Source organism: Osmia lignaria, chromosome 6 (genome assembly GCF_051020975.1).
Source record: "Osmia lignaria lignaria isolate PbOS001 chromosome 6, iyOsmLign1, whole genome shotgun sequence".
Taxonomy (NCBI): domain Eukaryota; kingdom Metazoa; phylum Arthropoda; class Insecta; order Hymenoptera; family Megachilidae; genus Osmia; species Osmia lignaria.
The window spans coordinates 7,341,766-7,360,167 of NC_135037.1; the positions used below are offsets into that span (position 1 = coordinate 7,341,766).

An 18,402-nucleotide genomic window follows, 5' to 3' on the forward strand; every position below is an offset into this window, starting at 1 on the left:
AACGACTAAGCATCTTAGCTGTAAAGTGATTAAAATTTTTTGTCACCTCAGACAGTTTCTCAGTAGTTGAATCGATTTTTTCATATTTTAACATTCATTATTTGTTCTGTTTCTTTTAATTATCGTCTGTGGAAAATAAACGATTAGAAAGTTTATAGTAATTAAGTATAATTTACAAGTGACAAATTTTAAAATAATTTCTTGTGTCCTAGAAACATCAATTATAACGTGTTGAATATTTGACCTATAAAGGTGATACAGTGACAAGTGTCATAAGCTGAATTTAATTAAAATATCAAAAGCAGGTAAAACAGGGGAGCTCAATAATAATGAAGTAGCGAGTGAAAATATTAAATGGAAAGATTAAAATTAAGTGTGATAATTTAAATTTAATAGTTAGTTGTTGTAAATGTTAATTTAGATAGATATGCGTGAAACATGCTATGTCAGAGAAAGTAAAGACGAGAGAATTTTCTGGTGAATTATCTTGCAAATGGCGCGCTTAGAAGTTAATCGGATTTTTTGCTAAAACTTTCAAGCATCAGAAAAACGGTCTTTGTGTCATGCTACCAGCCAATTATGCTAATAGATTTTTAATGGCCACGTGGAAATGTTAATTTTATGGGAACTGACAAAAATCCGAGTTTCCAGGTGTTGAACCTCTAGTTTCACTTGATTTACTAGCATGATCTACCGTTAATATTTATGAGGCTATTGTTATCATTACTAATACAACATTCGGTCCATGAAGTCCTGAGAACTCTGTGATTTCTCACGTTTAAGTATTTCGTAAATCAATAATATTTGAAAAATGTGTCAAAAGTTTTTATCGAATGCAAACGTGTCAAATATAGAGACACTTGATTAAACGAGATATTAAATTAATATTTGAACCTTATCTGGCGATAAGGAGATTAATATTAATTTATACGATTTCTGCGTATGATTATTTTTCAGTTAAAAATCGATATAAATATGATATTAGGTAACATTAGATCGGATCTTAAATGATCCAGGATCCGTCATTCGAGGGTTAAAAGAAATTCCCTTCGAAAGGAATGATGCGTCAAGAGCGGTTGCAGCAGGATTCATGGGTCGGCCGCGGCGACCTCGATTTCTATAATTAAAAGGCAAAATCTTAGAACTAATTACTCTTTACGTGACACTATAGGATCGTGGGATCGTGAGGATGATCCAGTAATACGCGGGATCACGAAGAAACGCAACTGTTATTTGCTCGGGCTGGCAATTACCGATCTAAAGCGTTGCGAGACTTCAATTTACAGATGCCACGACACGTTAGGAAATCGAGACACGCTGTGAGCTGTTCAATTGAACGACACATGCGATCGCGCTATTACAATACTGCTATTAACGTTGTCACTGAAATTGCCACTCTATCGTGATGCACCACTGGGATGCGCTTCTATGTCCCAGTGTATTCAAAAGAGACGAACGGGTACCCGATATTTCGGGCTCGATTCAAGTCGGGTAAAAACGAGCGGCCTGATTTTTTCCGATCCGGCAGCTCGGGTACGCGACACGTTCGAATACCAGCGCATTTCGCATTTGAAAATTGATTTGAAAATAATTTGTAAAATGCGAGAAATTATACGGCGTTAGTGAAGTATGAAACTTTCAGAGGCACGTACGCGATTTCGTTGCGTAAGCGTTCCTCGAGGCAGGGATAATCAATTTCGGTCCTTCGAGCGGATCGCGAGGTAAATTCGAAAGGCTCAAATAGACTCGTTCCCCGTGAAATTGTCACAAATTACCGGACTTTTTGGCGAGCCGCTTAAATAGCCGCGCGGCAAGGTATCGTAGCGAGCACGCGGCAACATCGTTTAACAGCGCTTAACCGATGTTTACGATCGGATCGTGACTTCCCTTTCACGGGACAAATAAGTCAATCGAAGCGATTCCGAGGCGACTCGACGAATTTACGATTACTCGTACCGACACGCCATTTATTTTCGTCTGAATCACTTGCACGCTCCCGGTATATCGTCTATACCGGTCTATCGATGTATCGATGATCGTTCGCAAATCGATCCCCGATCACGATCAACGCAACCTAACGATGCCTCGCGTTGTTACGCAGCCGATCGAGACTGCAGCTTTCTATGCTCTGATTACTGAAATCGAAACGATTCCAGATACCGATAAAATATACCACTGTTTTTTGAAGAACGTTCTTCTTTTTCATTGAAAAGTTACTTTCACTCGAGAGTTACATTTCATACGAAAATTGAATAGAACGGAATATAATTTAGCAAATGTGAAAACTGGTATAGAAATAATTCAATCAAATTCAAACCGGTTCAAAATTTTACAATGATTTAGATCCGGTTGTACAAGAAATGCAAACTTGTAGATGCAAACGATTTTAAAGTTCGGTTTAAAATATTCATTTGATTGATAACGATTATTATAGACTCTTATATATTTCATATTAATAGGAAACTGGTTTCAATTGGGGAAAATCCTGAAATCATTATCGATCATTGGAAACTATTTGTCAACTTCTGAACGTAATAAAATTTTAATATATGCACAAGTCGTTGTCCATATCCTACTGTCAGTAGAAACGTTACACTGTAAGTGGTCGATAGTGAACATTCCATAAACAGATAACATTTTGTTAATGATAATTTGTTTCGACACAAATTTCTTATCATGTTGCCATGGTGTATGCAAACGAGAGCGTTCTGTCGATGAAAGCGAAGCCATTGGGTCCTTCGAATAAATCCTATTCGCGTTGCGGAACGATCGCTCATATCGATTTCCTAGTGCGAGCTGAACGTCTCAATCTGGCAGATCGAGTGGTACGGATCGTTAAGCTTTCGTATCGAATTCAACGTTAAATCGTGTACTGTTATCCGATAATGATTAATCAAAATGTCCGATCGACGCTGGTGTTGAGTTTCTGGAGTTTCCTTGACTACTTCATTATTACAGGAACGTTCAAGGACGAGATATGCATAGATCAATTATCAATCGTTATGACTCTTTGCATCTCCATTGTATTGGTATTTTGATTATCTCGTCGATGCTTCGTAAACATTGGAAATTAATCTTAATTCTTATCAACCGTAAGGAAGGAAACTGTAATTTTAAGGATTTTTAAGGATATCTTGGTACGATACATTAAACAACTATTATTATAAACTCAAAATACAACCGTGCCTCATTTGTAATAATATTGATTAAAGACGAACAATACTCGAATGACATTAAACACAAATGTGTAGGTAGATAAAAATAGCACGATCGTAAAGATTTATTCAAACAACTTGAAACTTCCGCCGTTGCGCTGGTTCAGTGGAAGCAGTCAATACAGGATAAACGTCATGCGAACAGACGGATCGGATGAAAAGCTGTTTAAACACTAAAAGAAATATTTGTACGTCTGCCATTGTTGCATAACCAATAACGAGTGATATAGACTCCGGTGAGATTACATTGTCCAACAAATTTCAACTGTTCTTATGTTTTTTTATTTTTAATTCCCTATGGATTAAAAATCAAAATTTAAAGCATTAACAGTTTCGCTAATTTCTATTTCATTTTGAAGAGGTACGCGCTTTAACTTTATATAATTGTTGCTTTTAATGACATTTATAATTGTGCAACGTTTAGACGATATCAGTGTTCCGAAGGTCATGCACTCCCCTTGTTAGCGAGCAGTTAAAAAGACCGATTACATCGAGTCTTTTTACTTTTACTATTATATCTGACGAGTGAGATCGAACAGTTGTCGCGGTGTACATGCCGCTTTCCCTGTAATTAGGTACAGGTTGTTGCTCTATCGTAGCAGAAACAGGCAGAGCTCACTTTTCCGGTTTCGCTGGTCACCGAGCCTCGATTAATGACCCTCTTGACATTATGCTCCTTTCGAAGGAACCGACATCAGGTTATTTATGCGCTTGGTAATATTAAGATCGGTGGACGACGATCGATCCTTTGAATCGGGAAGCGGGATCGAACTAACGGGACGCTGCGAGACACGTGTGATTGAATGACAAGTAAGGCGAACGCAATTAGGGGGAAGAAAGAATTCCGGTGAAACAGGTAAAAAAAAATTTTTAAATACGACGAGAAAACTTATTTTAGAAAATAGGAAAATAATTTGTTATTCTAGAAAATAGAATATCTAAGTTGCAAACTAAACACGTCAACACTGATTTTTTTTTTTTATTTTTTTTTATTCTAATGTTATTGTTTCTTCTGAAGAATTTATCAGTGTAAAAAGAGACACTCCATCCTTTTTATGAAACCAAGTTTGACATTTGTATCTCCTCTGCGTGTTCATTAAAAAAAGAAGTATTAACGTCAAATTATGTCCCCCTCGAAGCCAAATAAGATTGGTCTTATATGTATTTTTTATTATCATCAAAGGCAAACAAGTGATTCGATGGGTCCGGTTTAGATGCCCCGCCCTGTGTAATTCGAAAACAAGGTCAGATAAGGCAAATGTTTATATTAATTTTGTATTATTTGTGTTTACTAAATCCACTACTAAATTTATAGCCACGTATTTCAATTCTGTGTAGCAGTGGATTTTGATAAATTACCCCTTTTAATTTTGTATTATTCAGATCAGATAGCAGGCTATTGCGACCACAGCGGCCTCTGTCTTTAACAATATGTTTGAAGTGAACAATTTCGATGGTCATTGAACGGCTATTTCAAAGCGATGCCGATCGAAATAGAAGATAAACGACGTTATGTGAAATTGTCGAACGTTCCAGAGTAAATTACGGTTTCCGAACTTCTCGTGGTCGATTAAACGTTTGGCAATCAAATTATTGCTTGTCTGCCGAAACGATACCGATTGATATGGTATTGCATTAACTGGTTCATCGGTACTACGAACTTTGCTGTTATTATTGAGTTAAACGTGTAATCTTATCTATTTTTATACGTTCACACTTTCGATTTCTTATTCTTGTCTCTTTTATACAAATCAACGATTGATATTATAAAATTAGCAGTAATAAAATATTGTATGGATAAAAAGATGAAAAAGATGCTTTCTTGGTGGATAGTTAAACCTTCTTGTAGCATTAATTTCACGAAACTGTTGTTTTGCTAATTTTGCTGAAATTTTGCTTAAGTGTTGGTGCATTTAAAATTTTGAATTTTAAGATACTAAAAAAATTAGTAAATATATATATAAATTTCTAATTTAAGAATATTTTTAAGTTTGCAATTTAATGTTTTACTATAAACTATAGAAATTTATAAAAGAAATTAATCTATATTTAGATCATGAGTTTAATAACTTAAATTAGTTTATTTATAAAGATATAATTATAAAATTTATTTTTAATAAATAATAGTATATTGCAAAATAATAATTATTGCAAATATAGGATATCCGTCAATTTGGAAATTTTATAAATCACTTCAGCAAACGATCGGTTATATAAAAATTGTATATAAAAACGAAAACTCACCCCTTTCCTTTTAAAGTAGTCTATCTTTGCTTCAGAATTAATATTGCGAGTTTCTGGAAGTAAAATACGTATTACTTTCATTTCAGTCGTTAGTTACACTGATAGCCGTAAATTATAATATTTCGAATGATGTTCTGATTTGTTACACTCGTATTATTGTTTATAACTGACACAGCAGATAATGCGAAAGCAACAGTTCACGGCCTTGAGTCAAGACGCCAAAAGATAGGGACGTTTGATAAGTCGAAATGCACGATAAGAAATCAAAGAATATACAGTACCCGACAAAACGACATGTAACAACTTGATCGTAACGATTCTCTTATGATCAATTTCTTTTACACATTACCTACTGCTCGCAAATAAGATAGATAAGAGTATTATCACTGTACAACTTAAAAGTAATTAAGTAAAGTAACTCAAAGATTAATTTTCAAAACATGAATACTTACAATCAATTTGTCATAATTTTGTCCGGTACTGTACATATTTATAAAAATAGTACCTAAACGCACAAACAAGAAAATCGAATTTACGAAACGGAGAAGTGAACAAAATAAAGAAACGCAGAAATAAAACGATTTAGCCGAAATTAATCATCCAATAGTTCTAATCTTACGCGTACCCCGAATTGAGCTCCGAAAAAAAGAAAAAGCAATTGATAAAATAATCGAAATTTACGTCAAAAGATTTTTAAAACAGTTCGTTTATTTGGAAATACAGTAAAACCTCTATAAGTTGTCACTCTGTTTAAGTCGTCAAAATTTCTCGGTCCATTGAGTGACGACTTATCGAGGTTTTACTGTATTTTCAACAATTTTGAAGTACTCCAAAAAATTGGAAAAGTAAACTGATTATTGGGTGTAAAAGGATCAATATATGAGCATGCGAGTGTTAAAGCGTTCGTTTCAATTACAGTGTACCACTTCACTCTGAAAGTTTGCCCCAACGTTTGAACCTGCATAAAGATTTTCAACGCAGTTGGTTCAAAAGAGCAGGACATCGCGAATGACTAAGGAAGAAGAATTTTAATCGAGAAAATGAGATCGCTTGTTCGGTGGTGTTTTGCAGCATGGTCACGCTGGCACGCCTCTTTTCGATTAATCTTATTTTCAAGCACTCGGGGGGGTAATTGATTCGACCTACTAAGCAAGATACATAGCTACGTGCATGGTTAGAAGAGGATTTTTTATTTTCTACGACGATAGTCGACGTTCATGCTGGACCCGGTGATTTCGTTCTTGGATCTTGTTACCGATCGACTCATTAACCGTACCGATTAATCGTTGAGCGTCCGACGTGAGGGGTCGCCTGACCCCTCGCAGAAAATGCAATCGCAACCTCCATCATTCTTCTCCATCGCATCAGTCGAGAATATATTCTCAAGATGTTGCATACATCTGAAAATCTTAGAATCATTCTAAAATCATGATATAATTTAATAAAATTTTATTTTTCTAACTTTGTATTTATTGAAATGCAATGGGAAAGGAAAGTGGAAATTTTATAATTATATTAACGCGCGTTTAGCGAAAGAAATCGGTTGAATTGTTGGTAATGGAAGCAGAATGCAGGGAACCACAGACAACTTTCACCGGTTTTCAATCAGTTGGTCGATCAAGCCGCAAAGATCTATCGATCGATAGATCGACTGCGGAACAATCTCCTTTCGACGAATACTCATTCACTCTTGTCAGTACGTCATGCGATCTGAGAATCGAGGGAGGCCAGAGAGAAAGCCAATCGATGGATTTTAACGGTATTTGCATACGGTGTTGCATAATCCAGAGCGGAAGTACATATTATGGTTTTTCCAACTCAAGTATTTTAATAGCCAGAAACAAATTTGGAATACATATGTTCTGATTTACTAATAATTCTCAACTTTCTTCTTTTTTTTTAAATTTTATGTTTAAAAAAAAAAATATACTGATCGAATCGAGTAACCAACCTCTTCCTTTTTCGAAGTGAGCTAATTTCAAAGAGTATATAGTACTTCTTACTACAGTTTACTAGTTGAACGTAGACTGAGCTTCGTAATAGGGGTAGTCTGATGGGATTATCCAAAAATTTCTTAAGTTCTATCCTACTTTTTTATCGTACGCCTCCAAATGACTCGATTAGTAGATGTGACTATTTAAACTAATACAGAAAGTACACGTGCCCCTATGTTGTATCTGATAGAACCTTCATACCTCCCATTAAACAATTTATCTTTCCACGGTGTTTTGAGGTTGAATTTGAAAAATAGAGTATATAGATGGTGGAGAAAGGTGTTATCGAACGAAAGGAACTAGCAAGGGATACGAATGGAAACAAGGTGGAAGAGGAAAAAGGAAGGAACGAAAGGTGTAGGACGGCGAAGCAGGAAAATGAAACCGATAAGACAAGGTGATCGGAGGCTAACCTTCACGTCGGAGAAAGAGAAAAGTGAATTGGGGCAAAGGTCTCTGACATCGTGGCTGGTCGTGGGAGAGAAACGAGCAAGAGAAGTAGTACTTATACGACCAGATGTTACAGGAGAGAGAGAGAAGTAACTGTTAAGATCGAAAGTGCTTTTACGCGAAGACACCTGTTGGACGATCCACGTGCATTCACCATCATCGTTTCACGTTTGCTAATCTAATCGTTTCAGATTTTCTTTCAGAAGTTGCATTCTGTTAGATTAATGCACAGATAACGTGTATTTTCGTATTATGCGTTATCAAATATTTAATTGCTTAATCCTTAAACAGCGTAGCTTAGGTCAACCGTGAGAAAATTAGATTAAAATTCTGGCTCTCTCCATGGTCCGCCATCCGCGAGTTAAACTTCTTCTCTTGCTATCGTATAAGATTACCCTATGTAAAGGTATGATTTCGTATTTTTATTTTTATTTTTAATTACGAAATGAAAGGTTGGCGGTCTACTGATCGATAATTTGTTACGAGCTCTGGCTTCCTCTACCAATGATGGGCTATCATGAAATCACAGTTAACGACTAACTCCGGCAGGTGTTCCCGGAAACATGTAAATGATGTTATTCAGAACGCAGCACGAATATCGGATTGCATAAGTCCCAGTTGGCAATAACGATGCTGGAAATATTCGGCCTGCCAATAATCACGCAAAGACATCTCGACGCCACGTTATTTTTAAATATTGATCTGGAAAAGTATTTATTTTTATCGCTTCATAATACAATATCAGGTGAAAAGCGGTATACGGATTCTATCTTTCGTTATTCTTCAGTTTTCAATTTCTAATACACTTTTGATCTCAAGAAAGGTTTAGCTTTTTAACTTGGTTATACAACCAACATCATCTTTCTTCGAATCATATAAATTACACAAAATTTCACCGAGAAGAAATCTTTTCCTGTACCCACAAGTCATCAATGAGAAAATTTATGACGTAGATAGGTGGGAATTCGTGTTGCAGGGATAGTTGTGTAGGATCTCTGGTGATTCATGTTGTCGATGTTTATTCGAGGGAAGTGAACATTGTATCATAAATCCAAACGAAATCTTCTATACGTGTATGTGGTAGAATGTAAAAAACAGTTTTAGAAAGCATTATGAATGTCCTCCTAAGCTTGCGATTTTCATTCGCTGATTCTGCTTAATATTCCCAACGAACAGAGCTTGGATTATCGTACATCTCTTTTTCTTTTCTCCTCGCTACTTGAAACACTGATCTAAGAGGCAGTTAAAGGATTATACGATGTCCTTTGAATACCTACTGTTATGCGCGTTTACGAATTCCCTTTCAAGAGGAACTTTAAGAGCCACGGATGCAAGTTTCATCTATTCAGTCCCTTGTTTTTAATTTCAATATCACCTTGATCTCTGCACGAATTATCTTAATTTTTCTTTCATAAAATGTTTTGAATCAAACACGAGTTATTTATGATTCGAGGTAATTACAGAGGTTTGCATCAAAAGAGTTGGACAAAGCTATTTCACAGTTTTACAGACATTTGAAAGAAGGATAATTCAAATCCTATTACGTAATCCTATTTTCCTTTACAATTTATTATCGCTCTCAATCGTCACGTAGTGAATTACAAATTAATTTCGGTACACGCTACACGAACGGAATATTAGTTACGCGGAATCGTTGGACGTGTTATCGCCTGACACCTGTGTAATTAACGATGCAATCTATGTATCTCTTTGTGTACTCGAAACGAACGACCGTATCTAAACCGAACCACACGACAGATATGCAGGCTTTATCAGAAAGCGGGGAGTCCACGAAATTTAACAACTACATACACATTACGTAGTCAAACAGTTTCCTTCCAACCATTATTCTTTTTTTCCTTTACCTGCATAGCCTCTACACGTCCATAAATTCATGTCATTCTTTTTTAATTTGTTTTTAGCATCTATTATGATACGAATAGTGAGTCATGAAATTGATTGAATGGTACAACTTTATCACATGCAATTTATAATAGATATCTGCAAGTGAAATGCAAGCCAAGTGGCAATTTGTGAAATTTTCTAATATTTCATTTTTATTTTATTGAAAATCAATAATGTTTGCATCGATGCACTGGAAGTACGTTTAACGCATAACACCGTAGCAAACAGCAACCGGGTGTTGTAAATTTGCATTCATTTCGAATCTGCGACGGGAAAGCAATTTTAGGATACGAGGCCCGCATACGATTCTCGGATCGATTGCCCCGAGGCAGTAGTGTATTTGATGGTTCGTTTATTTAGGGAAACAGGAGGAATTAATCCAATAACGGAATGATTGAGGCAATGTTTCCAATTAATGGGCCAATAAATAATGATTTATTAGGCGAGTCTGAGCGGGTTAGATCGATAAGAATGCCACTAAAGTTCGACGGTAATACTTGTTAGATTCTATGTCAGGCTAAATGTAATTTTTTTATTGTTAATTGTAAATGAAATTTTCAATCAAACATTAGGAACTATGAATTAAAATTTTAAGAACATCCTTTAAATAAGCAAATAAAAAAAAAAAAAAATAAAAAACAGACGAAGCTTCCATCAAGCGAAGAACGATCCTCTGGCAGGGAGAACTGGTCGATTTCACGCAGTGGCATTTAGGAAATGCAAATTCTCGGCCTGACATTTCGCTCGGTCCCGACGCGACGTCACGTTAAACTGCCAGCCGCTTCTTGACGGCTAAGAATCGCTACCCCGCGGCTAAATAGAAAGAAAACGATCACTGGACTTCCTGTCGGCTTCACTGTCTCCATGATCAATTTCTATTAGATGCATACGAAACGAAAGATTTCGAAATCTATCGAGTCTGACACAATCTTATGACTGTCCAAACGTTTCATTAATGATTTTAATATAAATCGACTAGTCAAATATTATTTTATTTCACTGTTTTCTTTTTTTCCAAAAGAACCATGTACAACTGTTTACAGAGAACACCTGTATTTGGTGACATTTAGTTTGTACACGATATCTTCATTTCGTCATAAAAGCTTTTGTTTTACAGAAACAATAAACAGGATAAATATAGGTTCGAACTTGTGGAAATTTTAAACAGCTTTCTTATAATTACCATGTCTTGGATAATAAAGTTTCAGCTTTCGGAAGCTAAATAACTACAGCACGTGAACATTTGACAAAATATCCGCAGGTGGTAGAAACAAGAATCCTTTTCGCACAATAAAAACCATATACCGAGTAAAAGACAGCAAAGTATATTTTTCAGATGAATTATATTTGAAATTGAATATTGAATATTATTATATTCGAAATTATTTTTAAAAGGAACTTTATTGCATAAATAAATGAAGAAGTTGATTAATTTAATTTGTATCCTTAAATTCTCTTCATTCGACGCGTTATGGGGTGTAATGAAAAATTAACAAGTTGTAGCGTGCGCTGTAAAACGGAAGCGTTTGACCAACGAGTGAAACCAGTGATTTCGTGGAAATCGTGTTTCGATCAGGATGCAGAGCCGATTTCTCGAACGATGCACAGCTCGAAGTGAATCATCGGGCGTGCTGCACGTGGAACAAAGTTTCTATCACCTACATACCTATTTGTCGGTGTGTGTGACAGGAATATTTTATTCGCGATACCCGTTCAAAATGTAACTACCCGCAATCCTATTCATTCACGATGTTTTCTATTTACCTGGGTGAATGAGTTAATACTTCGTCGTCAAAATGGTGCTCCATATAATTAGGATGAGCTATAATACTTTTAAGATGGTTAAAGATGGAAAAAATTGAGTGATATTAGGTGATGATTTACTTATTCTCAGTGATCGCTACATTTTTAAGTTAAAACATCATTTTTTGCGGTCAAACAGCACTGTGTCGACCAATACAATAGAAAAACGTTAGAGATACAGGTGTCAGCACAAGTCGACTATCAATTGTCTAATATTAATCAGAAATATTATCAATAGATATTAATACCGTCTCTGCAGGTTTTAGCGTTATTTTCGTATCATCTTCAAGATGATTCGGAAATTGCAGTATAATTGAAAAAAGAGGTTATTCTAAGAAAACCTTGAAAGAGATAAGAAAGCAAATTTCATATAAAAGCTTTCATTTTTGAGAAAATTGAATGAAGAGGTAGTTTCCATGAATGGAAATTCGAATAATTGATGCTCTACTGTGTATAACGTTATTTATTACGAAATTACACTTAATTTTCAATAATCTGATGCAAAGCAATAGTCATTACCGAGAATTCAAGCAAGAACTTGATTGAAAATTAAAAGGCTATTTGTTAGACTGTCAACGAAAGTACTGAAACTTATCGCCTTATGCAAGATGCGAGAAAATTTTGCTTTCCAAGAATATGTTGACTGACAAATCGACGTCTAGTTTTCTTGAAAACGATAATTCAAGCGTTCCCGAGGAATTCCAAGGAAAAAACGTTAATATTGCAGACACGTACTAAACGTGCTCGAAGTGAGCTTAAACGCGCTCGCGGACGTGTTTCGTTTCAGAATTCAACGGTTCGACCAGTCATTCACCTCGCAATTAGATAATTTAATTGTCTTGTGTACACATTATAAGCATCGTTAGGCTTTGCTTTGATATTCACTACGCTTCTTTATTAATTTCGATACGATTTTTATTTTCTAAATATTTCTTATGCAATAATTTGAACCTTTCAGGCATATTTATGATTAAAATTATGAACATTATTTATTTTGCAATGTTTCGTTTCACTTTGCGATCCTCTGCATCAGTGTTTCCATTATTTCTGGGTAACTTGCGTCACTGTTTTTCAGAATTCTCTATTATTATTCTGCGTCAGTACTTTGATCAAGAACAATTATTCAGAAGATAAATCGGTGTATAAAATCAATACTAAAAAAGAAATTGAAACGCGTCTCACGCGTGAATCGGATTAACCCATTAGAGACTAATCAATGAAATAATTAAATAATTCACCAACTTCAATTTTTGCCACATTCCACTAACTCCTGACTAATGAAAATTGAACGGAACCAGCATGGAACGTTTCAATCGCCTTCCAATTACAACTTAACGATCCAAGAACCTTTCCAAACCTTCAGATATTTATCTATTTACTTAGCTGCAATTACAAGCGGAAAAGCTTGAAATGTATTTACAGCGAGCGACGATAATAGTATTGACGGTGAATCGAGAGGCACCGGCGTGTCGCATCGGAGGAGCGATTATTTTCCGGGCGATGATGAATAATCAATTTCACGTCTAATACAATTAGTCTGGCCGCGCAAACGAACCGCTAATGGCCATTCGCGTTATGGAAATTGGCAAAAATCCAGGTGGTGTATTCAAAGCGTGATTTCGCGTAGGCAAACTTGTATGTTAATTCGAGGGCTGAACCCTCTCGTGGTATGTCTACGAACAGAAGGTGTGCCTTCGATAACACGATCCAAGAATTTCAGGCTACTTTTTCGATTAGAAACAATTGAGAAGTCGAAACGATAATTTATTACTTTTCAACGAAAGTGGATGCGTTTACTTGGTCTCGTGAGGCCACGCTTCTTCTCGTTAATGTTTCCTCGAGGTCGACGTATCGACCACCCTGTCGGAAAGGAAGATTCATCTGTGGAAAATGCGAGTTCACCGAGAAAATCGAAAGTCGGAAATTATAGCCGGGTCTGCCGCGATGTCTGCGAGTCATCCTCAAGTTTCCTTGATGATACTCGACGAAGAAGAGGTAAACAGGCATGATACTCGACAAAGATCATTACCCGGCTGCGGATCTCTGAGGTACTTTCTATTTAATCACATCGCCACACACGCGCATCTATACACGTCGCGGTCTATAACTATATTTTCTCGACTACGAGATTGCGTATTTGCCTTGCCAACGTTGCACTATATAATTTATTGCGCGGATTAGTTGAAACGTGCAGTCTAGGGATGATGGACAATCCGAAAAATCGGGATGCACTATTTCGGGACCGGTGCACGGTAGGAGAAGATGAATTAATGCCCGCAGAAAATCCATTCTTATGATTTTATGCATTGGAAACAACGTTAAATTGAAAGGAGTAAAATATACAAAATTAAATAACTCGTTTGAGAAACAAGGTCGCCATAAAGGTCTTCACCTTGAGGATATGCAGTCAATCTGGTAGATGGTATGTGTGAATTGCGTCGTAAATTAAACTATAAAATAACATTTCCGGTGATTTTAAATGTGATTAAATCAATAATATTCTTATAATTTATTGTATTTAATTTGTTTTAACCAGACTGTAGCTATTACTTCGTTTATCTCTTAAATAGTATTTATACTGTGCATTCAAAATGCAGAGCATAATATAATAATAATGAAAATTATAAGTACCGGTGTCCAAATATATCTGTAATCGACTGTACATGGGGTTTTAAATACATTTGTGACGATTTCGATAAAATCATTATATTTCATAATAATAATCGTATTACAAAAGACTGTTTTTAATAAAATGAATAATATCGAATGGTGATTAAGTAGTTGTGTGTATGTACATCGTGAGATCGTTTCGTCCAACTCTGGAGTATTTCATTGTCGAGTCCCGAAAAAGGCTCGACTGTAAACAAGAGCTGGTGCGGACTTGCGAATCCATACATTTTTTCACTCGAATACCGTCGAAATAATAATTGCAGCCAGACGCGAAGCGAACCAGTTGGCATCAATGTACCCGGACTCCGTGCGCCTCGATTTCACAATTACGTGGCCGTAAAGTGGACGCCGTGGACCAGTGGTCAACCGTGAATGGTCCACACTCTCGCGCGCACCTTTCACGAATCTCCTTGTCCTGCTGCGTCCTGTTTTCGTCCTGGCCAACTTGCCTTATCGGCTGGCCGCTTATGCGTTCTCCGATCACTTCTTGAGTGGCTCGCTCTCCTTGCACGGCTCGCGATAAAACGAAGATTTTAGGTGCTGTCCGAACCAAGGCCGGCCCAGCCCGGCTTTCCTTAGTTACGGCCTAAATTATAATTAAACTTATCTGCAACGCGAGACCCGGGTCCCGGTAATGAGAAAAGACACGCGTTGATTCCTACAAAGACTTTGATGTTTTTCGTCTGACTCTTCGGGATTATTGTTTTCATCGACGTCTACGCTTCCACGTTTTTTCGCACATATTTTTGCATTAATAAGGAAAAGATTAGGTATTGGGATTAATGATGTACGGTCGTGACTAATATGTTGGGGGTTCCCGACTATTCGATTTATTAGCAATCGCATGGAGACACCTTGTACCCGCTATGCCAGTCGGATTTGCTACGGTAACCCACTTGATGGCGGGAGACATTTCTGAAATGTCACACCGACGCGACGCGGCGCGGCGCGGCACTGCGGCCGTAAGTCAATGACAGTCTTTGCCACGGGTCACCGTTTCCCGTGCGAACCAGTCAAAGAAAAATCTCTGACCACGGTAATCAACTCTCCTACACTGTGGTTAATTAATTTTTCAATTGACTAGACAACAAGTCGACCCGTAAATGACATTTTACCATGTTTACTTCGCCACGGTTTCATTATAATTTTTCCTTTATCTTCTTTTCCTTAGCAAAAATTGATAATACATAGATAGCTTCCCTTTCAGGGATTTTTATTCCTGGTTTCTGTTATACGGTGCTCCATACCTCATTCCCATGACACTTGCAGTGAGTTTACTTATTTCGCGCTTCGTCGCCTTTTTCCTCTTCCTTACATTCACCATGGTCCACGAATTTTTGGTATTATTTTATGTGGGTATCGTTTGTTTCATACCGGATTTCTTTTTATTACCTACTTTTAACGATATTTTCCTCTTTCCTTATAGAGAAAGAGATGTGTCACTGCTAACAGGCTGTTGAAAATTGAACAGGAAGCGAAGAACATTTCAGCCGAAAATGGATTTAATCTTAAATCTGCGTTGACACGGGCTGACAACTTGACAAGGATGGAACAAGGTTTCTCAGGAAATGCATAATTCAACGACGGTGCGATGTAACGCATTTGTAATTACTTTCCTCTCTGACGCCCACGAAAATTATTCATTGATCGCGTTTGCGTGTCATCGTGAATTATTTTTAAGTCACTTGCATGTGACACGTTTCCTTTTTTTTCTCGATTAAAAAATTCTTGTGCTATTACGTAAAGTTTAGATGGGAATAAAATGAATCTTGTCTATAATTACCATAATTAGGTTTTTAATCCATTGTACGTTATTCTCTGCATTGCAATTTTTTAACTACATTTCGTGTGCCTATTATTATGCATCCGTTCGTCGTATTGAAATGTTTTCTTTTTAAATACATTAAGTGCATCCAGTTGGGGAACGTCCAGGAAATTCTATCGCGAAATTTACCATCGCGATATCTCTCTTCGTCTTTGCTCAACTTCTTTTTCACCGAGTACATCGTTAAATTTACGCAACTTTCTTTTCTGGTACGAGCGCTGAAACGATCCACTCAGATGGATCGTAGTAATTAGGCGCTTTTAAGTCTGATTTTTTCACCATTCATTCCCAACCTTCGCGTTCGCCTAAGACGTTCCCTCGGCGTAATGCTAAGCTAATCGTCGATTCACCGTTTATACCTATGAAATCAGGGAAACGTGACTTCAATGCATGCTCGAAATTCTCTTTTCCTCTGTAAACGTTTACTAGAGTTCGCGTTTTATGGAGAGCCGTCGGAACAAATCGTCGAACGGAACGTAAGATTAGAATCCTGTGCACGATTCGATCTTAAATCTCAAGTTTATCGTTTTGCCTTGTTAGAAAGGGAAATACTTACCGGTGAGAATATGGTTCAAAGCAAAAAAGGGTAAACGTTCCCATTAGTCACCAATCGTTTATTTTATTATATTGAAAGTGGTAGATAAACGAACACTATTACTATTTCTTTTCTTTTTATATAGATTATTACCTTATTAAACTTTGATTTTCTTAGTATTGAGCCCCTCAATTTCGTTGAGCACAAAAATCTGCTTACTAATAAATTGCAATTAACGCATGATTGTCCATAAGAAAATAATCTCCCTTTTCTGTTTTATGTCGTCTCCTTTCGGACTTTATTTCTTTTAATCGAGAATTTATGTCAGGATAACTTGCAGCGGTTGAATAATTCGAGACAAGCCGCAAGCTTGCCCCTCTCAATACTGGATTTCGAGATCTTCTGTCGAAACCAAACGAGAAAACTTAACAAGGAATTCTGTAGCTTTCAGAAGCACTGCCTGTGGTACGGAATAAATACGTCTTCTCGTTTTGACATCGATATTCTCGATATCAGGAAAAGAAGGTATAGGGTGACGCAAAAGTCGTGAAAGGGTTTGAGAAATCAATAAACTTCTTTAACCCTGAATCATTTTTATTTTCCTACTCTACGCTTATGTGGTTCGTGACTTTGTCTTTTAATATAAGAATATTATAATTCAATTGGAAATACTTTTCTGGTAATAGTTAACTTAAATTTAGTCACAATTCAAACTCATTGATAAGCATTTTATAATTTATAGTTTAAATAAATGTTAAATGTTTAAAGTCGATAATTGGAGGGGTACGAATAATTCAACAACTCATTGTATATGTTTCAAACGCTATAAATTGTTAAAATTGAAATGGGGTAGTACTTCCCTTGTAAGTTACTCTCACGAGGCTAGAAGTCCTCGTTAAATTGGTCTGCCTGTTAGACGCGAGGTGTATTCATGCATTCGAAATGAAACGACGAACGCATTTTCCGAGTTATATCAATTAGGATATCAATTGCCTGACTAGATTTTCCTTTTTAAGGTTCGAGGATAAACTCTTCTACTGTACGTCCTTGCGACTCCATTCGCCGCGCCGGCATACGAATGCTTCTGAATTTGAGAATCGTTTTGCTCTCGAATAATGCAAATTGTTCCTTAAACTTCTTTTTATATACAGTTCTTTTCAATTTTCTTCAAACATATTATATATCGGAATTCGAAAGATTCGATATCAAAGTAATCGATTCACCGATCGTTGACTCGCACTACTGTACCCGCAACGCATCTTACGAGGAGAACTTCCCAAGTATTACGCTCACTAATTAATGAAACTTTGCCATCTTCACCTTGAACTCGTTGAGCTGAACACGTCTATATTTCTTTTTTGAGCAGACGGCTAATTGTATAAAAGATATTAACAATTGAAATTAGTTAATACATATATTCTGAAATACAAAACACTCCTATAAAAACGATTACTTTTGCGATTGAACAGATAACTGGAAATCAAAAGATTTACAGTTAAAATCCCGGAATCCTATTCTTTTCTTCTTTCTTTTTCTTTTAATAATACTTTGTTTCTTTTTAACATCTATTACAGCTACGCTACAGTCGTTACGTTTATTAATAATATATTAATTACGTTGAATTTGTTAGAAAATGTAAATTTGTTCTATTATATAGTACGAACAGTAACATCGTTACGGTAGGGTGTAATAAAATAATACACATTTATTTTATACATTCTATTTATTACTTTTAACCATTTTTTACAATTTTCGTTTTGA

The 18,402-nt window shown here is 36.3% G+C and overlaps 1 long non-coding RNA gene across 3 annotated transcripts in view; it reads left to right on the plus strand.

Moving 5' to 3' along the window:
• The window catches only part of LOC117601715 (uncharacterized), a 93,073-nt gene that overhangs the window by 74,221 nt on the left and 450 nt on the right, over nt 1-18,402 (plus strand). For 2 of the 3 annotated variants that reach the window (XR_004580785.2, XR_013062234.1), the window contains exon 4: nt 15,708-15,867. This is a non-coding gene — a long non-coding RNA (uncharacterized LOC117601715). Of the gene's footprint in view, nt 1-15,707; nt 18,226-18,402 lie in introns of those variants that run through there. The other variant, XR_004580783.2, reaches the window with a different exon arrangement.